Source organism: Pseudopipra pipra, chromosome 2 (genome assembly GCF_036250125.1).
Source record: "Pseudopipra pipra isolate bDixPip1 chromosome 2, bDixPip1.hap1, whole genome shotgun sequence".
Taxonomy (NCBI): domain Eukaryota; kingdom Metazoa; phylum Chordata; class Aves; order Passeriformes; family Pipridae; genus Pseudopipra; species Pseudopipra pipra.
The window spans coordinates 60023034-60047459 of NC_087550.1; the positions used below are offsets into that span (position 1 = coordinate 60023034).

Here is a 24426-nt window from a genome sequence, read left to right on the forward strand (position 1 = left end):
TGCCCAGAGTAATTAGATCTGCCTCTGAAGGAGAATAAGGATCTTGGGCAGAATGACAGGGCAATGTAATTATACTTCTGGAGCTAATTCAGGGACCACAGCATTAGGCTGAATTGCATAGCCTAGATATTTCAGAATTTATTAATTTTGAATTATCTTTTCTAAATACTCAAAAGGGAGAGATTTAGTGTTGCAGTTATAGGTACCACCCATCTCTCCCTTCTCCTTGTATTAGCAGTGTCTCACATGGTGTTTTCTGTTTCAGTCTCAAGACCCATAGTGCAGCCACATGAGCCTTAGAACCCCTCCATGCTCCAGCCTCCATGAGGAGGCATGACTTGTCAGAGGACATCTGACGCAGCTTCCCATTCAACCTTGGAAAAGAACTTCTGCCATTTTCAGGATTGCAGAATGGAGAAGCACACCATTAAAGGAATGAAAACTAATGGTGTCAAGCACAAAGGAATCAGCCTAGGTTAATAATATTGGAAGGTCATTATTTTTGCTGGCTTTTCAGAGGGGTTTTTTTCAAAGCAGCTCAGATATGTTACTATGACAAGCACAGCATAAATGCTCAGCCAGACAATCAGACAGTGTACCTTCACCTTATTACGTGTGACTGAAACTGCAAACAGCTCAGATCAATCTCAGAGATATTAAATTAGAGCTGAGTCTCACTCTATCTCCCCTACAAAATGAGCTGAGCTAAATCTGAGATAATGCCCGTATCAAGAGACATGACGAACCATATTCCACTGGGTGAAGATTTATTTTTAGTTTTTCCATAGAATATTTCTGATTATATGAACAATGGAAAAGAAGAAAAAAATCTCAGCATTAGAAATGCATTGAATCTGTACATGCATTATGTAGCAGCTGGGGGTTCTGTCTTTCAGACAGAACCGAATTATGATTCTTGCATAATGTAATAATATGATAACTAAAAAGAAGGCCTGGGTTGAAATGGGTAGCAGATAATATTACAGAATTACAATAACAAGGTCATTTGAAAATGAGAGCAAGTAAGCAACTCAAGGAAAGAAAGTAGATATAATGAATAGAAAGGAAGCATTCATTATGGGGTGGGTGTAGAGCAAAGAGTGAGTTAGATTCCTAAACTAAATTGGCACATACAGACCGCATTTATATCCCTGCAGTTTTTAAAAAACATCTCCCATTACCCATGCTGTTATTGCAGTTCTTAGGGGGATAAAAAGATCTTGCATCATAAACACTGAGCTGAGCAGCATTGTCATCATCATCATCACCACAGTAAACTGGTTTAGCCCATCTCAAATAGTATAGTAGTTACTTTCTGGCTATACCTATATTTATGACCTCTGTCATAAATAGAACAGAGGCAGGTTATAGGCTAACATGCTGTCCTAAGACCACCCCAACTGATTATTGCTAAAAATTCTCTGACGTATTTTTGTCTTTTTGTTCTACTATTTTCCCAGACAGTTTCTGGACACTGATAGGGAATAAACTGGGTGAGGGACAGCTTGAATATCCACACTCTTTTCTGATGAGTGAGGGGAAAGTTTTGCCATGTGGAGATGAATTGTGCTGTGCCACTTGGCCTCAGGGGCAGACTGTGTTCCTCAGTCTGTTTTATTTGGTAGTACAAAATGAATCCTTTCAGAATCATAAAAGTCAAATAAGGTACCAGAAGACAGGAAAAAAGACAATCATAGTCATTATTCTTAAAGAGGGAAAAGATTAGTCAATATCAAATTCTAGAAAAAAATCTAGAACAAATAATTGACTACACTATATATAAGTCCCTGAAGGATAGCAAGAAGATAAATAATAGTCCACTGGAATTCATCACAAACATATTGCATTAAACTAATTTAATTTCTGTCCATAACGAGATTTTACAGCTAGAGTTGAAGTAGTTAATTTCACATATTTTGATCTGAACACTGTCTTATATAACATTCTCATTAAAAGATTTCCACATATATAGCCTTGGTGGATCTTCTGTAGTGTGGGATAAAATTGATCAGATAATTATATGCTAAGAATATTTTCTCTGGTTCACTGTTCCGTTGGAATGATTTACTTTACTGAGTGGCATGCTAGAGGGATCTGTCTTGGATCTCACTCTACTTGACATTTTAATTAATCATCTGGATGATGGAAAAGAAAATATCAAATATTAAATTTGCAGATGGCTTGAAGACAAGAAGGACAGCAAATGCAATGGAGGACAGAGCTAGAATTTAAGGAGAACTTGAAAAATGAAGTGTCAAATAGCATTCAAAGTGCATAAATGCAAGATATCACACTAAGAAAAAAAGAGTAATCAATGGTGTGTATGGTACAAAAGTAATCAGGGTACATAGAGCCTTCCCAAATCTTCGTTCGTGAAGCCTAGCCATGAATCAGGGTACACATGTGGTATACAGTATAACAACAGTACAACCAGTAAAGCACTCTTCTTCAAGACAGGTTCTGAAGGTTGTGAGGTACTTCTGTACCCTGTGGGGGTACCCAAGCATTGCTGTGCAATGGTAGCAAGCTTGCAGACTGAAGGAGTCAGGGCTGAGGACCCAACTCTCGTGGGTTCACTTTTAGAGGGTTTACTTGAGTCTGGCTCTAGTCTGGTCTTGTGGACTGTCCATCAGCAGAAAACGTTCAATAAGTAGACTCTTGAGGAACATATTTTTGTTTAGTTTTGTCCCAAAGAAAAGCAGGTCATGCACCTCAAGATTTCTCTGTAATACAAAATAAACATGTTATATGGGGATGAAGTCAACCACTTCAAAAGTACTCTTGTAACAACTGAAATACTGATGTACATGTATATACCATTGGACATCATAAATTGAAACAAATAGTTTCCGTTGGCAAAATGGCAGACATCAGATCACTTTTTACATACAGAGTAACAGCTCGCAAGTCATACTGTTTTGTCCCACGTTTTGTAAGAGCTCAGATGAAACTGTTCGGTTTTGGGTATGAGAAAGACAAGCTGGAGTCAGTCTAGAAGAAAGTGATTTTAAAATCACTTGGGAAAGATTAAAAGACTTGGGATTGTTTAGCTTAAAAACTGATTGGGTACATGACAAAAGACGACAAACACTTTTAGAGAGAAGAGAATAATTTGTTCTTCTTCCCATGATGGATAGCACAAACAAGAATAACAGGAAAAGTCTCCCAAGCCTATGCTTGGGGAAGCACCAGCACAGACTGCCTATGGAGATATGGGAGTCTCTATCAAGGAGGATCAGTAGCAATTAGACAAGCAAGCGGTATAAATGATCCCTCCTTAGGCTAGGTGGATGGACTAGGCAGCTTCTGAAGGTCCCTCCCAATCCAGTTTTTCCATGACTCTTCTTTTTTCCTCCTGACTCAGTGGAACTACATTATTTTTTCCCAATGGTCCTTGTTTCAAGCTGTGGGGAGCAGAATGGTTTGCGTCAGAGAGAAGCTTAGGATGTTTTCCTAGGATACAGTCTGAAGCTGCTAAGGTGAAACGTCCCTAGGAACCTACCCTGCATACCTTACTCCTGTGGAGGTCTCACTCTTGCCACTGAACTATTGGATGGAAGAGGTGTTTTCATTCACTTCAGACCATGGTTTTAAGTAAATGTGGTTATGCTTTGCTGGGAGAAATCATGGCAATACAGATCACATGCAGAAATAGAATTTTATGTGACTTGGAAAATGTGTTGCATGTTTATTTGGGCTTTTGAAGAAGTGCTGAGAAGATTGCAGTGAAGACTGGAACCTGTATATGTTGTGCTTGTCTGCTGAACCTGAAGCCTGTATATGCTGTGCTTCTGTCTAGTGCCTTCAATAGAAGAACATAAGGACATCAGAGATTAAAAAAAAGTAGAGGCAACTGGAATTACCAGTTGCAGTGGCATATCCATAGGACAACTAAAACAAACACCTGACACTGACTGAAATCCTTATGTAGAACAGGATATTCTCTGGATTCAGCTAGTACTAAATAGATGCTAATTGCATAATCTGTATGTTTAATAAAATATTTATTTCTTTATTTTAATAAATTAAACAAATAATTAATCATTAATTATATTACATAATAATATACAATCTATAAACAATAAATATTTAATTCATTGAACACATTTAATAAACCTAGTGTATATGCAAACTTCAAGGAGGAAATGTGGCTCACTGTTGGTCTGCATATCTGCATATCCTCTCTGATATGGTAAAAATGACACTAAACAGATGCCTTTTCTGAAGTCAGCTGCAACAGGGTGAGGCTTGAGCAGATCCATAGAAGGCCAGACTTCTCACACATCACAGGGTAGTTGCTCTTCAGGAACAATGTGACATTTAGCACTGAGTCAAGAGAAACACAATGGCCTAAGCAGTGCTGTATTATTGTGTTGATGACTAGGTGTGCAGTGGCATTTAAAAAATGAGCACTGGCTTTTTAGTGCTCTACAAACTCTGAACCCGGTCCTTTAAAGCCTCCATGCATGGAATTCACATTGACTTGTGTATACGGAGGACTAGCCAGGTCAAGCCTGAATATTAAATAATAACTTGTCATTCCTGATGTTGCTGCTTAGAGCTGGCATCATATTGTTTTGTTTAGGCAGAAACTGTTAAAATTTTTTTCATACTCTGGGTTTTACTAACTGAGAAGACTAATATATTTAAAGCAATTGTTACAGAAGGGAAACCTACACTCTTTTTTAACCCGCAAAAAAGCCCCAAATCTGAACAAGAATAACGCTGGCAAAATCTATAAACAAAGCAATTGCTGAAACAAATAGTCAATGTTAAAAAGAATATGAGGCCATTCCAGAACAACCTCTATCTTTTTAGACAGTCTAAACAGGCTGGCTACAACAACATGAGGAATTTGGCTTTTCCAAGCTACAACATATTTTTCTTTTTTTAGCAGCCAGAAAGCTCCATAGGCAAGGAGAGCATACAGCCAAGTTTTATATACAGTGAAATAAATTGTAGAGGTGTAGGTGTTAGTGGAGCCTGAATACAATGAACTACTAGAGGTGGGGAAACTGTGTCTCCTGGTCTCCAGGACTCTGCAGTTTATCTCTCTGTGATGCATATGTTGAAGCTGGACTGAAATTAACCTCTACTGAAGGCAAGATTTGTCCCTAGAGGAGGTTAGCTCTAGAAACCGTAGCAATATACACAGTTTATTTGTTCCACAGGGAAAATATATTAAGAACCTGTAGCTGTGGCATGACTCATCTACTCACAATGTACAAGGAGCTGGAAATTCCTCCATTTTACGAAAATAGAGAATGTCCCTTGAGTATCTGGAAAACAGACGTAGTGGTTTTACATCAAGCAAAGTCTTGCTTGTCTAAGCCAGAATGAGTAAAAATGGAAGTGTAGGGATAGAATGACTGCTGATTTCTAGAAAACTGGAGAACTGCAAATATAATTGACTGAAAGGTAACATATAGAAGCAGCATACTTTTATGTAGTGGTTGATATACCTATTATATTGATTTTTTTTTTCAACTAGAGCTTAACACATGTAAACAGAGTCCATAGTACTTAGTAAATTGTGCTTAGTTGGAAACTTAATAACTAAAAGATGAATAGTCCATGAGCAGAAACACTACAGGACCAGCCATTGTTACATGAATGGCAGATGGCATGAGCAGCCTTGCAAACTTTAAGAAACTTGTTTTCCATTTGAATGAGAATAAATAGAAAATGTAATGAAATGAGGTTGCTCTTTCACCATTCATGGGTTGGATCCAACTCTTCCTGAAGTTGATGATGGTTTTGTTCCATGTAGAGTGGCCACCTGTTGTAAATGGTTAGCCGAATTCCACTTTCAGGTATGTTTTAGGGAAGAATCTGGGGAGATTGTGACTCAAGGCTTGCTTTAGAGCAAGGCATTCAGTCTCATTTCCCAACCCTACACAAAAAGACAGTTAATTCGTATTTCTGGGGTTTTATTTCCTTCAGGGTGATAATGTGTCTGGTACTACTTGTGCTTGTTCAGCACATTATTACCCTAGCTTGGCTGGTGTCCCTGGGCAGTGCTCTCTGATACATGACATTAATAATATTAATGATGAGAAAGAAAGATCACCATTGGCATTAGTTCCCTGTTCTGTGGAGAGGTTGAAGGTGTGTAAAGGGCTGGAAGGTATTGGTACCGTCTCTCCTCTGCGTCAGGATTAAGGCCACTGAGGAGGACAAACCTGCCATTCTGCTGTGCATAGAGCATAAATCCAGAGTTTTTTAGGTCATGTCCATTAAAAGCACCACATTTATTTGTGGTGTAGCAACAGTAGCAGTACTAGTTGAAGTAGAAGCAGCAGTAGTTGTAGTAGCAGTTGCAACAAATGTTCAGGCATTAACTGACTGGCCTTTTTCAAGGGAGTTATCACTGGGGGCTAGATGAAAGAGGTGTGTGGGTAATGTGGGGTCTACTAGCCCCATCACACTAATTCCCTCAATTGCTGCTCTTATTAATCTTTTTGGTTATTACGTTAATCTCTTTGACTATTTCATTAATCTCTTTGGCTACAGCTAGAGTTAATGTTAAGACAATTTTTCTTTTGTGTACTTCCCCTGGCTGGGACTCCTCCAATTTCTGGAGCATTGCAATAGCTTTTACAGCAGCTTTGAGAATACCTGCACTGAGATATGCATAATATGTTATTTACTGAGAAATTCCTAAAGAAAAAACCTGGCCTTTAAAATAAACTTTACTAGACCTAGGCAAACAGATTTAGAAACACTAGAGCCAGAGAATTTTCATCTACATGAAAATATTCTTTTTTTTTACCAACCAACAACTGTCCTTCATGGATAAGCCCCAGCAGAAGAAAATATATCCATTGCTGTTACAGCTGCTTTAAAGGGCTATTGCCAATATCTGGCTTTCTGCTTTCTTCTCAGTGTTTTGCAACTTCAAAATAAAGTTATTTCTTTTCTAAATATCCTCTGAACTGGAAAATATAACCTCCAGGATTTCTCCCATGATTTTCTGTACACAGGCAAGCTGAACAAACACAGGGCTATTCTAAGACGGAAGCTTTTTCTTTTGTATGAATGCAGGTCTGATGATCAATGTAAAGTGTCCTCCTATCCAAAGCACAAAGATTTTGGTGGTCTGAGTTCTTTTGGTAAACACACTTGCTTTTCTGGAAGGGAGTATGGAATTTCACATAGGCTCTGCTTAGGAAGGAGACTGCACTGTAGGCACTAAAGTTTTGTGTATACTTTGGAAGATGGTAGCCAGTGTATTTAAACATATTAATTGTCACTTCATTCCCAAGATGTCATGTCAGTTCCCAAGAAGGTTCTGATGAGAAGGCCAACAAGGACCAGTCATAGTTTCACTCTCAAGGTTAGCTGAATGTGTTACAAATACTAGCACCACAATTAGCATTGATTACACTGACTGGTAGCACTGGTGTGAGACAAGTACAGACCACAGCTGAGCAGGGACACAATTAAGCTTGGGAAAAGCTACTTTAAGTCCTCTGTTTGCAGCCTGCCATACCATGCCATGTGAATGATGCAGCAAATTGTCCAGTGCATCAAGGAAGAACTTATGTGGTCCATGCACCTTGCTTTCCTCCAGCCTCTGTTGACTCCCATTCAACCATGCCGCCACTCAGGGTCTGTTTTCACTCCTCAGAAATTACTTTACCTATCCTGTTTTGTTTTGACATGTACACAGCTGACTCTTTGATCAAACTTCATCTTGAAAAAAATCTCTGTGCATGTAACTTGAAGCTATCAAAATAACAGAATAGAACCAGGGAATGTCCAAGGGACATGAAAACATAAAAGCTGGCTGTACTTTAGCAACATGCTATACTGCAAACTGTGCTGATTGAACTATCCATGGTAAACCATGCTTATTTGTGGCTGACTGCCTCATCAATTTTCATTTGGGAGCTGAAATGGAATTTTGGGGTTGGATATGGATATGGATTGGAATTTTGGATATGGTATTAATTAGGAAGGAAACTGGCTGCAATATGCTTGGAGATAAAAACCTTTTCTGGTGGGAATCTGGTTTTGTATCATAACCAAATTGTTAAAGAAGCATTTTACTGCAAAAGATATTTTTATGTAATACTGTTACCTCTCACTGGAGGAAAAGAGAATTAAACATGGAGATGATTGGATTAATGAGAAAAAATCTAGAAAAAGACTTTCTGGATACAACAGATTCTTAACAATTAAGTTTTGATTGGGAATGCCCACTAATTAGTCCATGCATAGCTCCCATATCTGTGTAAGTAGTTGGACAGTTCTCATCATGGCACTTTACATTATTCATTTGGCCTTTGTCAGGACCATAAGATCATTATAAACATTCACAAAGCTATGCATAGCTACCACATCTGTCCTATAGCTCATAAGTGCTGCTGAAACACATCTTATACACAAGCATTGTATCATGGTGTGCAGTTTTTAAAAGCTAGGTAAGAGTTTGATGGTGAATTCTGATTAAGGCTCTGTGGCATTGATCAACCTCAGACACCAAAGCAGAGCTTCTTCAAGCTTTTCAGGAGTTTGATCTCCTTCCCAATTGCAGAGCACAGCTACCTGCAATTCAGGCCCTGCCTGGGCTTTCTTACTCTGCTCAGCCCTAAGTGTACATCAGGGCAAAACAACTATAGCAGGAAAGCCAGAAAAGTGAAGAAAAAAATTTGAAGGATGCCCACTAACTACAGTCAGACACAAAGCAATGGAAAACATCACAGTAAAGGAGGCAGGGACATCAGTGTAGAATGCTTTTTGGGAGAGGAAAAGGCAAGTTAAAGGACATACTAGAAGAATGAAATTCATTAGAGGGCTTGTAAAACACAGGAAAGAATAGATTATAAGCAAGAAAAGCAAAAAGTGACTGAAGGCTGAGTGGCAACTGGAGTGAACAACTCGAGCAATCAACAGAAAAATTGAAAGCAATCCAGGAATTCAGGGAGTGAAAGACTAGAGCCAAGCTGATTGTCAACATGAAAATTGAAGTCTGGTCTCCCAAGGAAGGGAGGACTTGAAATAAGGGGGGGGGGGGGGGGGGGAGAGGAAATCAGGAAAAAGGAAGTTGAACTCACCAGAAGATAGAAAAGAGACAAGTTAGTTGGATTCCAAAAGACAAGGAAGATGAAAGGGGAATAGAGATGGACCTAACAGGAGAAAACAGTAAAAGTGGAAGTCTGGCACCTCTGCAGCAGCTTTGGGAGACAGACAACAGGTGCCTTAAGCCAGGGCTCATCAAGACCCAGAAACACAAGAAGCAAGCAGCGAAAGAAGGGTTAAAAAAGCCTTTCTGGGAAAGCTGACAAAAGTCAGGGAGATGGGTTAGTGGTAGTCCTGCCATCTGTGTGGTGCCAGACTACTGTGAGAAAGAGACTGCAGCCCAGCAGAGGAGGTGATCTGGGACATGCCATGATGATTTATTTGAGTCAAATTGCTTTGTGAGGAGTACCGTGGAAAAGACAGTTTTGTATTTTTTAGACCAAACTGCATATTCCTAAGACTATCCAGGGCCTGAAAGTCTGACTGCGGCTTGTGCCTGCTGGCTTGAGGAGAAATAGGTGTCTTAAGTAAGAGTTTTTACTTTTTATACTAAATATATTTTGTGCATGATAGAAAATTTGGGAGACAGAGAACAAGCAATCAGAAAGGGCAAGAATTTCTCTGTCCTGGTGGCAGATGTGGGATTTTCTGGAAGCTCAGAATCACAACTCTCCCTAAAGAGCTTCCAAAAGAGGAGCTATTTCTTACCCTGATGTGCTTGGCTGGAGAGCTTGCTTTTAGCCACATATTAAAATTAGATGTCAGAAAACTCAAGGTCAAGCTTTTGTTTTTAGCAAAGCTTTAAATTATTAAAAAATTTAAGGACACACTTTAGAAAGGGTCCATGGTTGGAAAGCTAGTGGAAAATATTTAGCAGATCTGCAAAGCAGTTCTATTTATTTATATGGAAGACCTCTTCTGCACCAGAGCAATTTCAGTCCATGAAATGCTCAAAGATGCAGTGCCACCTTTTGGACAAATGGATGTCATGTTAGGTCAGGCATGAAGTTGAAAGAAGGAGAGAGAAATAACAGATGTCCAGAACTGGCTCTCTGAGAAATGATCAGTAGCAAATGGAGAAGATAATTGGAAGCAGTACTCATAAATGGCTGTCTGCTTTTTCTTTAGCAAATATGTAGCTTTATTTCCTAATTTACTTGAAAAGCTTTTTAAGGACAGTGAAGTCCACACCTGTTTTAAAAATAAGAAAGCAAGTAAAAAATAAAGAAGAGAAAAAAAGTACATTGTGGTTGGTTATACAGAACTGGAGTACGGGTGTTAACTCAGTGCTGGGCCTTGCTGGCTGTAATGTTAGATAAGCAATACTAAATTCTCCAGTGACTACAGTGGAGTAGTGCATGATCCTCACCATTTAGGGAAGAACATTCAAACAAATATGTATGCCATCATCTAGATGGAAGGGGACCACCACTGTAGTCTTGGAGATTTAAGGGCTGACAGCAGAGAAACTGTATGTAGTTCTTGTCTAGCAAAGGAATACTTTAAATGATATATCAATCATCTTCAGTGAACTGTGAAGTCTGTGTATTACCTGGAATAGCCAAAATGTCAACAAATAAGAAGGAAGTTAACCATAGAGAAAGGTGAACTGATTAGTCTGGAAATCACATATCCACCCACTGGTACCCTCCTACTGTGCTGTACATCCTTTCGGTATTCTCTGTGGGTTAACTGTTTCCTTGAAAACACTAAAAGGATATCGTGCAAATAAAGTGCCCAGCACTGTAAGTACAATGAAAAAACACCCAAGACTCTGCATCTTTCTGCAGTATGAATCCTTTGGATTCTTGTATCAAGGTCAAATCTGAGAATGAAGTTTTAGAAAATTTCCCTAATTTCTTCTCCATGTAACATAACAGTAGCAGTGGACATTGCAGCCCTTGCTCAGGTACCCCGCCACAAAATGATATAAATCTGTAGAACAGTCATTAGGGTATCCTAGTACTTTCCTGGAAATGCTGCAATAAGGACTTGCAGTCTGAAAGAGGACAATATTCTGGTCCAGGCTTCTGCTACTGCCAGATCTGTAACCCACCGAGTGGATGGCAGGATAAAATTCCAGCAACAAATTACTGGTTTCCAGCAAGAAATTACTGCTAGGTGTCTTGGTGGTCCTGGGACCCATCACATATGTAATCTGTCTCTCTCCTGTGTGCCAGCACAGGGATTGCTATTAGACTCCTCTGTGTGCTTCCTCTTCTTCTCACCAACTTGGCTTATTGCACTCACAGATAGTTTTCTCCAGACGGGTGAAATACAGAGCATGCATGTATTGCTTTCTAGCAGGGAAGAGGTGCTTTCAAGAGTGACACAATGTTCTTGTTCCCAGTGGCATATCTGTGCTAAGACAGCTCTCTTCTTCCCGGTGTTTCACTTTGTGCTCAAACCACAACACACTTGTCTTTAGCAATAGGTATTATAAAGCATTCTGTCTCTATCTCCCAGGCCATTCCAGTAATGCTGTGGACTGAATATGATTTAATCTACAACTGAAACAAAAATATAATGAAGAAAATGCATTTCAACTGACAGAAATCCTTTTAATTCCATCCAAATTAGATGTTTTGTTTTATTTTTGTTTTTCTCATGCTTTAAAAAAACATAACGTAGCTGAAGTTAGTCTTGAAATACCATTAGAAAAATGCTACCTATATTATGTATAGCATACTATGCTTCCAAATTTTGAAATATTTCAATTGTTCCAGTATGAAAAAAATAATTTGATAGAATTTTATCCCTTAAAAAAATCCATTTGTTTTTATCTGCAAATATTTATGGATTTTGCCAAGAATTCAAATATTGGCTGTCCAAAGCATGTTTCTCCTTAGTAAATAAATGATACAAATGACTAAATATGTCTCATTCTAATAATATATTTTATTTTTTGTTATATGCATAATAAAAAAAATTGTGTTTGCTTTCATTTAGCAATGGATCTGAAAACATAAAAGAAATAAAGGCAGACCTCTCACAGAAAATTATATTAGAAGTTTATACTATACTCAAATTTAGTTCAAATGCTTCTACTTCACCTTTTGTGCAGCAAGTGGCACATACCAGCAAATGGCAAATCACTGCTTATTTTTTTTTATGCTCTGTGCTTGCCGGTTCTTGTGCCTTTACTGTACTGTGCTGTATTGCTCTTCTGTTGGTTTTTTTGAAAATACACCTTGTATGAAAATATGACAAGACAGTTAAACCAAAAGAAATGTGATAATGTGTAATTCTGTACACACACAGCAGCTGCTGTATCTATGATTTTGCAAGTCAAAAAAAGTTGATGAGGAATGCAAAGCCTGACTTGAACTCTTCTCTTACACCAGCTTCATGGAGACACCAAAAAATTCAGATGCAGTAGAATGGAATGTCAAGCCATTATTTGTCTTGTCATGGGCAACTAAACTTGTTAACAGGAGCAATGCTTCCTTACACTTTCCCTGGATAACAAGTTTGGTGGAATCTAAAATACTTTTAAAGGAGAACATGTACATTAGAAAGGTGGACCAATAATCTACTGGGCTTAGGAAAAGAATGTCCAAATCTCATTTGTACAACAGTCTCCAGTGACTGAGAAGGAGAAAATAAGGTTTTAGTCCTGTTAAAAATACCGACTAAAGTGGCTGCCACGCATAAGAGTAAGGTGATGGGTTAAACCTGAAGTCATGCTGCAATTATTTTTCCTGAGGTGCTAAACATCTCCAAATCACCATCCAATATTCATGCTAATACACTGCAATTAGAGAGATGACTAAGTAGCAATACACACTATTCAAGGAAGGAAACCTGCAGACAGCTACAAAAGCTTCTCTTCACAACTGCAACAAGAAGGTCTTCTAGTGAGTGCATCAATTTCAATTAGGACACCAAGTTAAATTTTCAAGTCCACAGGCAGATTTTGTTTTCCCTTGACAGGACCAACATTGTTAAAGAAAACCAAACCAAACCTTCTCTAGGACAAACACAACTGCAATGAGCAGCTTTTGAGGTAATAGATTGTCCCCTGTATTAGAAGCTGAATCAGTATAATTGCTTTTAAACTGTCACTCTGTAGTTACTCTATGCAAACATCCTCTGTAGCTACACATGAATCTTTCTTTGGGTCTTTTTCTGATGTTTGAAATACTGTGCTTTTCTATTGTTGTTGATGAGTCACAAATCAATCTGTTATGAGACTGTTATCTCACATGAATGCCATTAGAAACCAAATGATGTGCCCACAGCTGGCATGACATGACGTGGGAATGTGTGCTAAGTCTGTAGACTGCAGGTGACCCACCTGCACTTCCCATGGAGATTTTCAGTATTTAAGTGTGAGTAGCCTTGTAAAAATGGGTTGGTTTTCCTGAGAAGCACTTAATCTTGGTGTAAAAGAGTGAGATTTCATTCACCTTGAGGGATTTGCACCCAATTCCATTATGGCTGAATCAAAGCTATTTTCTTAATTCAAATCTAGTAGGAAATGTTTTTTGTTTACTGCTCTGGTTTTGGGGGAGAAAGAGCTTGCAAGACAACAAATTTTGCAGATTCTTTCCAATGTTCCCAGAGATAATAACACTCTGAAATATTATTGGGAGATTGTGGTAAAATTCTTGGGGACAAACTCCTCAAATCCTCCTGCCTTTTCCATAGTAGTTTATGTTGTTGTCAGGATCTGCCTGGATCACTTGAGCAGAAACCACAGCCCAGTGGACACCAGAAATTGGCTCCCAAGAAAAGAGTGCTCGTACTTGTACAGTTTATACATTATTGTTGCGTGTGTGGAAATACTTTGCATGCAGAAGGTTTGAGGCTTATTTACACTTAGAGCAGTCCTGATGCAGCAGTCAGCAGAGATCAATTTGTGCAGCTGGGCCAGTTATAGTCCACTCTAGAGCCCACTATGGAGAGAAGCAACAATCACATGCTCTGCTGATGTGGTGCTTAATGCAACCTATGTGTGTCCTTCCCTATTCCTAATTGTCAGCACTGGAGCATCTATATTAATAATCTGCTGCCAACTGTTCCTAAGAAAAGCGATGGGAGTTGCCTCACATATTCATGCCTGCTCTATGTGTGCAGCTGTGGCACTGAAGTAGCAAAAGAGAATGAACAAAATGTACTTGGGTCTCTGCCCTTGTTTCTGGCCCAGTTCTGTAGACCTTATGTGCAGTGGACTGTACGAGTAACCCTGTTATGCAAATATACTTTCTAGAAGTACAGAGTAGCTTATATCTTACTCATCAGCAGAAAGTTAAATACTAGGTGGAGGAAGGATCTCCTCATCCAGATTTCCTCTGTCTGATTTTGCAGTCTTTCTATAGATTTTTCAGTGAAAAACACTCAAAAATAAACATTCATGTGGTATCAGGCAGCATTTACAGTGCAGAAGAGAGTGTATTTTGACAATACCAATGTTTTCTATAATTGGTAAGACCGCAAAAGTACGTACTTGACTGAACTCTTGAGTGACAAGTATTTTACTTTCAGTAAACAAGATCATCAGAGAGGCATTCACAGGAGAGAGACCAAATCAGTGAGCAAGCAGCAGATGGGGCTTGAGATTCAAAAACGAAGAGCACAGGCGACTTCATCTCCTAAATCTATTATTGATTAAACCATGAACAGTCAAGACTCTCATTTCACTCATATTTAGTGCAGCAGCTCTTGGCTGCCAAGCTTAGGGTGTGAGCGACCTAGAAGGAATTAAAAAAGATGTGGGTAACAAAGTATATGCAGATAAAATGCAATCATACCATTATTATTGATATTAACTCATGCACATTTGCATGAAGCCATTTGCATGGGTTAAAATCAGAGATGAAAGAAATCTTTAGCAGTACTGGTGGCAGCACATGTGCACAAGTGTGGGACTGGCACAAAGTCCTTGTTGGTGAGTATCAGATCTCTTGAGTACTGCTATCTGCAACATTTCCTTTTACTCCTTGGGAGACTGTCTGTTTCTCATCCCTGTAGTGGCTGATGCACATCTACACTGGTACAGGCAGTTCTGTCTCATCAGAAAGTGATGCTTTGATCTTCTTTTTCTCCCTTAGCACCTAGTCCAAAGTAACAGATTTTCTTCCGTATCATGTTGACTAATTTTTTTTTTTTTTTAAATTAATGGTTTTTTTGGAGAGGCTCTAAATTACGTGGTTTTTTTTTTTCAATCTTTGTCTTAACCCCAACCTTCTCTTAAATATGATACCCAAGCTCTTTTCCTTTTATTATAGGATTCTTTCTTTCTTCAAGATGCTCTTCTTACAAAATCTGGACACTTTTTTCAGGATCATAACCCAGTGACAGCATAGTGACTGCCTGCTTCTTTAAGGTAAACAGCGCCTATGCTGTTAATGAAGTTATTGCTCAACCCTTCCTACTTTCTATTCTACCTTGTGAACAGGGAAGTTTGACCCAACAAAGCCATTGAATAACCAAAGGCAGTGCATAGGGCTGAATTCTTATTGTTCTGTGTTCCTTCTTCCTGAACCCGAATGATATGGTTCCTGCTGAGTTTGAGTGATTTCCCTAAGGGCAGTCAGTAACACTAGTAGGCTTTTGAATTGCAAAATGCTACATCATGCTCATCCTGAAAATTTGTTGTCCTCTTACTTGCAAATGGTGGACTGAATATGAGCTCTTCAGAGAAAGCGCTCTTGTTCTGCTCCTCCACCTAACAGCATACATAGAGCAGACCTTACTAAAGGAGCTGCACTGTGACAGCCTCTGTCCCATTGCTCAAAACAAAAGCCTGGATCCATTTTCTTTACTCCCTCCATGAGGCATTTATCCACATGGATAAGATTCTCCTCAGCCTTCTCTTCTCCAGAGGATGAATGGTCCCAGCTCTCTCAGCCTCTCCTCATCTCAAAATGCTCCAATTTCTTAACCATCTTTGTGGCCCTTCATTGGACTCTCCCCAGCATGTCCATGTCTCTCTTCTACTGAGGAGCCCAGAACTGGACACTACTCCAGGTGTGGCCTCACCAGGGCTGAGCAATGGGCAGGGGTCACCTCTGTTGACCTGCTGGCAACGCTTTTGCTCACACAAGGAGGCCGTTGGCCTTCTTAGTTGTGAGGGCACATTACTGGCTCATAGGCAGCTTACTGTCCACCAAGACCTACAACTACTTCTTTGCAGAGTTTTTTTCCAGTCAGTCACCAGTGTGTACTGATGCCTGGATCGTTCCTCCCTTGGCATTTCCCCTTGAATTCCATGAGGTTCCTGTCAGTCTATTTCTCCAGCACTGGATGGAAGCATGAACCTCTGGTGTATCAGCCACTTCTTCCAGTTTTGTATCATCTGTAAAGTTGCTGAGGGTGTACTCTCTGCCATCACCTTGGTCATTAATGAAGCTGTCAAGCAGTACTTGCCCCTGTATACACTACTAGTGACTGCCCTCCAGCAGGACTTTACATTACTGGTAACAGCCCTCTGGGCCTGGCCACGCCATCCGTTTGTCTCTATATACTTTGTCAGCTATGTCTATTTTAAGCACAAGTGGTAAAAACTGCAGTTTCCAGATGGAAGGCCCATCTTGAGCTGGAGAGCCATAGACTGTGTGTATCACGTGGAGGAGTTGTTGCAATCAACCTCTTGAGTGCTTTTGATTCTGTGATAAATTAGACAGTAAAGGCCCTTTTCAGCTTCCAACAGCACTTAATCCAAACAGAGCATGACCTTATCTACCTGCAAACTGTTATCATCATATTCTGCTCTCTATTTTGCTTCAAGGGATAGTTACATCTTGCTTCCTGCTAGACACACCTGGCCACATTGATTCTGCTCCATTTCTTAAGAAGTCAGGTCTTTAGGCAAGCAGTAATAATTGCCAGTGGTGCACAGAGATTTATAGGTGTGTTCTACATCCTGTAGGCTTCAATCCTTTGCACTTGTTCAGAAGCCTCTGGGATGTCTAGATGAGCTGGTTTGTTTTTTGCACTGGGTTCTTTTTTCTCTCCCATCTAAATTTATTAACATGATTTTCAATTACTTCTAGAACCCTGATAGTAATTTATTTTTAATTATCTACACTATGTAGCTGTAACTTGCTAAATATTCAGGTCAGTTTAAGGTCTCCCTCTAAAAGTGAGTATTACTGTCATGGAAAGGCTCTCAATCTAGTTCTATTATTACTATTAATTCTAATTAAAATAGTTCTTATCTGGCAGTTTTATGTCTGGAGTATTTTGTAAACATTTACCAATTAATTTTCACACAATTATTGCAAGATAGACGGGAAATAACAGTGAAAAATCTATAGCATAGAGTAAAAAAAAGAAAATCACTTAAAAGGATTTCATGAGTTTGTATTGCCCATAGGTTCATTCTCTTGGAATGTTGTGTAGTTCCCTGCACATGCATGTGGACCCACTGTACAGTAGCAGAAACTGTGCATCCTTGACAGCATGTGAGCTAATGCACACTCTGTTTTCTCTCAGCAGGGAATAGAGAGTAAAGAAGTTCACATCATCAGATTCAGCTTGAAATGAAGAAATTGAACCAACATAGCATGAGGATTTAAAGTGGCAATAGGTCTCCCCATCTTGATTCAGAGCCATAAAAAGAATTGGATTCCTCAGCATATGGTTAAACACCAAGGGAAAAGGACTAAATAGACAAGATTGGATTGAAAGGAAGAGAATAGATCTGAAATTCAAATTAGGAAAGCAATGCTAAGTCCTTGGCCCTGTTACCAGATTTGACACTGACAGAGATTAGTCTTGGCACCATCAGTAATGAGAGAGTTGGGGTGCTTTTTAAGCTAAATTTGCTGCCAATATCTAAAAGATTTGCCATCCATGGATGAGCACATTGTGTCAGAAGGCCAAGAGCTATTAATACAGTCACTACATAATGAGTGGGGAAGACCAAAGAAGCAGCTTGTGTAAGATTAAAGGCAGTTCCAAGTCAACACCATTTCTGCAGTGTTACAGTTCTGTGGATCCGCTACAACGGAAGTCTGGGACTCCAGGGCAGAGCATCAGTGATGCAAAGCCATTGACTGGCACATTCACCATAAGAAGCCCAGGGGGGCACACGCAAATTATTTCCCCAAGAAAAAAAAGAAAAAGAAATTGTTGAAATGATGGCTTTGCTCCTTGGAAAAGAATGATGCCAGTATGACAGTTCCAGGCATAAGATGGATGCACGATCTTATCACCAGCCACCAGAAAAGATGATGAAGAAGCTATTGCCAAGTGCTTCTAAGAGGTGTGTCATTAACATGCCATGGGCTGAAGACTCCCCCGGAGTTTTCCCATAAATGTTAAAAAGTACCTCCAAGCCTATGTTGCTTGCAAATGGCTCCAGAGGGCAGAATCCAGGCAGTCAGATGAAGCATGAGGTGGTGTGAAGGCAGAGAAACCATTCTTATTCAGGACTGGCCAGTTTTCAAAGGTGTAATGACAGAAGACATTATTGCCGTGTACAGGATTGGCTGAGTATGTGCAAGAAAAGATGTTTAGTGCATCCTAAACAGTTCTTCCTGCTGTCATGAGATAGACAGTGACTGAAACAAGCTGAAAGTATGTGGTATGAATTACTAGTTGTGAGTGTGCAGAAAATAGTGAAAGGGATATACAGAGAACAGAGGGAAATGTCAGAAGCATGCTACAATCTCAGTCTATTGTCTCCACCCACATCCCAAATAAGAAAGCCTTGTTAACTTTTACAGGACACAGCAGAGATCATGGCTACTTTTAGTTCTTTTGAGCTGTGGAGACTATTGGGACCATACTTGGATAGGACCTATGATAAGAAAGGAGAATTTTCAATTGGAAAACTTTAAAAAAAACCTGATGACTAAAGCCCTGAAGAGCCCAGTTCATTGCCTTCTACTCTGGTGGGCAGTTGTAGGGAGACTGGCTTGAACACAATGTAGGTTCCTACCCTCTGTCAACAGGAAACCTCAGAAACGTAAAAACCTCAGAAAGTGTCAGCTCAGCACATTGTTTTTACCTTTTCCTTTCTTAGGGAGCTGTGCATAGTTGTGAATGCCCTATCCCAAGCTGTGGATATCCCAACCCTGGAAGTGTTAAAGGCCAAATTGGATGGGGCTTTGAGCAACCTAGTGGTCTAATGGAAGATGTCCCTCCCCATGGTTTGGAACTAGATGATCTTTAAGGTCCCTTCCAACCCTAACCACTCTATGATTCTTTGATACCTGCTTCACCCTGAATGAGTAGTTTAGGAGTCTGGCATTTGCAGGAAAGAAACTCAATTAATTTCACAAACAGAATTTATTATGACAGAGGAGCAGAATCACTGGATCCTTTAATAAGAACCTGTGGCAGTCATGGCAAGGGAAACAATGTAGGAGCTTAGCCCACATGAATTTCTGAGTTAGTGCTCACAGAAATAAAAATCTGCTGGAGCACAATGTATACTATTCAAAACTGAGTTGTCTTTTGCTCAAGACATCTTCACATGGTGTGCAGCGTGGATGAAAAGGTACTGTCCATCCTGTCCCCAGTGCTCTGCTCTGTCAGATTTCCTTCAGGTTTTTATTTAAGTCAGGAGCCACACTAGCTTGCAATAGGCCCTGCTAAGGTCTTCTGTCCTAAGTCTTCATGGGCAGTAGCTATGCCATGATGCAGGGGAAAGGTTTCCTCATTTATTCTACATGGACCGGGCTTGAGGGACTGGAGCAATTACTGTTGTTCAGTCTGACTGTACGGGTTAGCTTGTAACATTCAGAAGATGATCTTTAAATATCTGTTTTTAAGGGGCAACATGTGGAGTTTTTCTGAGTCATACCTTACAGACTGGGACACGTACTGCAGGCTGTCTTATCAAGAGGACTGTGCTGGAGATGGTCACAGGCCACTGTGTGCCTGCTGAAATCAGCTGCAGTCTGCACTGGGGCACATGAAGGCAGTGATGGAGAAACTATTGCATGACAAATCTCCACCATTATCCAGTCAATGAAGCACACAGTGCCCTTGCTCAGACAAATTTAAGAAAGAAACCAGTAGCAGTTAATGGTTGTGGTTAATGGTTGGACTCCATGATCATGGAGGTAATTCTGAGAAAACAGCTGATGCCAAAAAGGCTGGTGACATCAGTGAGGAACTATGGCCAATCACTATGGGTGATCAATGCTGAGAGAGGGACACCCCTGAGGGACTGCAGTCATGAGCAACCCATGCAAAGACAAGAACATTCAGAGGGACTGTGGCTGTAGGTGATCCTACAGTTTCCGCAAGTTTTAAAAAAATCTAATATTTCTCTGCTTTTTATTAATACTCAGATAAGTTGCTGAGTGTTTGTGTTGACTGTCAAAAAATTAACTAAAGTAAGACTTCCCAACCTAAGACCTTTCTGCCCATGGTAAATGTCTTACTGCATCTCACTCTAGGGTTGTCAGTGACATGACAATAATAAGGATAGTGAGAACAATGAAGCAGATTTTGGATTCAGAATAATCAAGGCAGAGTGAAGGACACAAAGTAGCACAAACACTATCCAATTTCTTAAATTTCAATAACCATTATATATATATATTTATCTAATATAATATCAAATATATACAGATACGTTCATGTGTGTATATTCAAAAAAATAGGTATCTTTGATGTTAATTTCTATTACATATTAGCATAGTTTATTATATATTAGCAATTTTTATACACAATGATTTGAAACAATGGAAGTAAAAATAATCTAATCTAATCTAATCTAATATATATGTGCTATACACATATACAGGATACAATATCACATATCACAAACAGTCAAGAGATTAAGTCATATAATTTATGTGTTAGTATACTGTTGCTCAGCCATCTGGTAAGTATCTCTGACAGATGATACCTTTCTACATTAAAACTTGCATTATTTTGATCTTTAAATCTAGATTGACAAAAACTTTATAAACTCCTGAAATTTGACTGGATTTTTGTTTTTTCTGCTTTAAAAAAATAACTTCTTTATTCAATGTGTATTTCTATATATCTATGCACGTTCTCCTGAAAAAAAAAAATAGAGAAGGTGCTTTAAAATTGTTTGTATGAACTTCCGGGGAAAAAAATCTTCCCCTGTTCCTATCAGCAGGTTTTGCTCTTCAGTAGTCACGAATTCTGCTGATTCCCTGGCACAGAAACTGTGGGAGAGCTCATGGCCAATCCTGTCCAGTACCTGTTGATGAGAAGAGATGTGTCCCGGGGACTACAGGAGTCATGCAGGAGACCAGCAATGGACCAGCAATATAATGAACCCATTAAGTGCGAAAAATTTATACTTGAGAGAAAATGACTAAAGTGTCTGCTAACAATACATGTGAGGACGTTTGGTCTCACTATGTAGTGCAATGCCATTTTTTCTTAATAATATTTCTGTTCACCTTTCATGACCCAACATTCCTTAATCATGACAGTTTGACATCATATCTAAATTTATGCCTAAACGTAGCTTTCATTGAAGTCAACCCCCTGCTGGCATCTCAGTGGCCATGAAAAGAAAATGTTCTCTTTCGCTGCAGAAAAAAGCAAAGGTGTCTGCAAAAGAATAAATGAGCTACTTATCAAACTGCATTTTAAATCTGTACTTTTAATGTGACAGGGTAGTTTATGTGACTTATTTTCTTTCTATTCTCTCTTGCTAATTGACTGTTCACGTACCAAAAACCCGAAAATAAGTAAAAGAAAGCAGAAGTGCTGATTGGAGAATGGATTTGATTTCTCACAGCACAGTCATGCTGTGGTTAGTTATGCACCTGCTCAAATGAATGCAAAGACTATTCAAATATACAGTGGCTGAGGGGAACCTTTCAGACCTGTTTATAAGCAATAAAAGTACATACACACAGCTGCCCATTTGGTGCTGGAAAAAATGCTATGTTAGTCAGACAGACTTAAAAGGAATGGCTGGAGAGATTAAGTAGGGAGCTGTCATCTGTGTAGTAAAAAACAGAGTCACATTCAAGTGTTTACAGCAACATTGGCTGAGATTTTGTTTTTCCTTTTAATACTGTTTTTTTACTGAAATGATACAGCAAAATAAGCCGTGAAGGGGTAGGACAGCTCTATGTGACATCTCATTTTAATTCTGGATACCAAGAGAGATGAATGTGTGGGTATACTCAGCATTCCCATTTCCATTGCCATTCCTCTAGAATTGAAATATCATGTACAGAAACTTATTCTTTATGATTTAATTTCCTTCTGCCCAAGCAGCCAATCAGAAACATAAATGGACAAAAACAATTCTACAATAAAACTGTGTGTGTATTATATTGCAGCCATATTATTCTGAATTTTTGCTCTGATTTTGCCTAAGGATCGATGGATAACTGAAACACAACAGTAAAATTTTTTTTTGTTTGCTTCTTAAAGAAAAACAGAACCACCCAATTGATAATAAAAATCAGTATGTGCTTTTCTGTGAGTGCATTCTTGCACAGCAATTAAGTATTGAGTAAATAATAAACATCTCAATGCAAACCTTTTAGAGCCCAAATAAGATAAGTGAGTTACAAAACGTTCTCTTACAATAGGAAAATTGCTTCATTATCACTGGAAGCAACACGAAACAACCAATGCTACAATTCTCTTCCTGGTGCTTTCTCAGCAGCCCAGTGGAATACTGGGTATTGTTTGGAAGGAAGGAATTCCTTCATTTGAGCACGTGGAAATCAACATTTTCAAGACTTCTCAGATTCAGATACTATATTAATGCAGGAAAACAGAAAATATTCTCTTCATCCCTCAAAGATGGTGGTGTTTGTCCTTCTTTTAATCTAAGGGCCTTGAAAGCTATTTTACTTCATAAAGGTATCCAGTAAATTATTAGTTTCCATAATAGTACAAACGACATTGATTGTCCAGCTGGCAGAGTAGCTGCCCTTTAATTAGTCCAGCCTGCAAGGTGAATGGTCCTCTGTGACACTGCTGTCGTGTGAAGTATTGCTTGTGCTGAAGTCAATGCTACTAATGACATCTGCTGAGCCAGGTTTCATCTCTCAAGGACAGCTTGTTTTTTGCAAAAACACACTGGCACCAACCTCCCAGGTTGCCTTGGGACAAGATCTCACTTCTGCTCTGACTGGGGTGAACTTTGAGCCTCACAAGCCAGAGATTCCAGCTCCTGGGAACACAACCCTTTGTTTTTCCAGGGCTCCTACCACCCTGTGAATGCTTTTCTTGGGCAATTTCTTGCAGCACTTAGGTTTGCAGTTTGGCTTTAGCCTGTTACAAGTGGACAGGGTCACAGACAAGACAGGCTGTCTTCTTGGGACTTTGTTTCCTGTTTTTCTTGAGCACTTTGCTTGTGTAGTCAATTTTCATGGCATATTTTCCTGCCTGTTAACTGAGAGTTTTGTTTGACCACAAATGGCTTCCCTTGGTTATGCCATTTATCACTAATCAATAAGACAGACACAGGGACATAATGCGGAAATGAATTGATTTCTGTGAAGAGAAAAGAATGTGACTAATTATTCCTAAACCACCTGCCACTACAGCCAGATTGGAACATCTCCACTGCTCACTGCTATGTTTAGCAGCAAATTGCTAGGTGTGAGGGCTTTCTGCCAGCAATGCAAATGCCCTGCCCAAAAGGGTGACTTCTTCATAGCATATACCATGACTTCAGCTTTTGTAGACAGACTGGCCTCAAACTAGCAGCCCAGGTGCTCCTATCAAAATAGGAGGTGTACAGCTCACCCCATTTGCCTGGATTTTAAGAAGGAGTTTTGAAAGCAGTTTGATACAGAGCTAGGGATGTGAACACAACCTACAGTCCCAAAACTGACCTTCTTATAGACCAGGAGTATGCAGGAAATTATTTTTGCATAGCATTTACCTCTATAGGTCTTGGGATGCTTGACAAGGACTGTCACAATTATCAGCTTTTTCAGATATAAAGACTGGGGCAGGGAGGCAGTAATTACTATTTTTGATCATCAAGAAAGCACTGGCAGAGGCTGAAAGTAGGCCCATTTGCAAAAGCACTGCTAGTGCACTCTTTCCTAGTATCTGCCCATGCTTGCTTCTTCAATTCTTCTGGAAAATCATTTGCTCTCACCTGCGTATTTTTCAAAGCTACTTATATTGTTTACAGCATCTCTAGACCTACAAAGCTGACCTGGATGCTTGGAGTGGCTACCTCAAGTATATTCGACTGCAGCTTTGGCTGGTTTGTACTAGGATGTAAGTGATGCTCATGCCTGTAGCAACTGTATTCATAATGCCTTGCTAGTATTTGCCTTTTCTAGAGTCCTCATGGCCTTTAGACAAATTGTTCCTTCTCTGTTCGTTCAAAAATTAAGCTTTTAGCTCTTCTCCCAGGATCAACATGTGTCTGGGATTCCCTGAATGCACTGAATAAATCACACTGATTTCTCTAGTGTTTTTGAGCACCTGTCTTTTTAATACGATTGCTATTCTGATGCATAGAAAAATCTG

At 39.4% G+C, this 24426-nt stretch overlaps 1 protein-coding gene across 1 annotated transcript in view; it reads right to left on the minus strand.

The window, feature by feature from the left end:
* Positions 1 to 750: 750 nt before the first annotated feature.
* The window catches only part of EPSTI1 (epithelial stromal interaction 1), an 85711-nt gene continuing 62035 nt past the window's right edge, over positions 751 to 24426 (minus strand). The window contains exon 11 of the mRNA XM_064645665.1: positions 751 to 2723. The gene's annotated coding sequence lies outside the window, so the exon portion shown is untranslated. The remainder of the gene's footprint in view (positions 2724 to 24426) is intronic.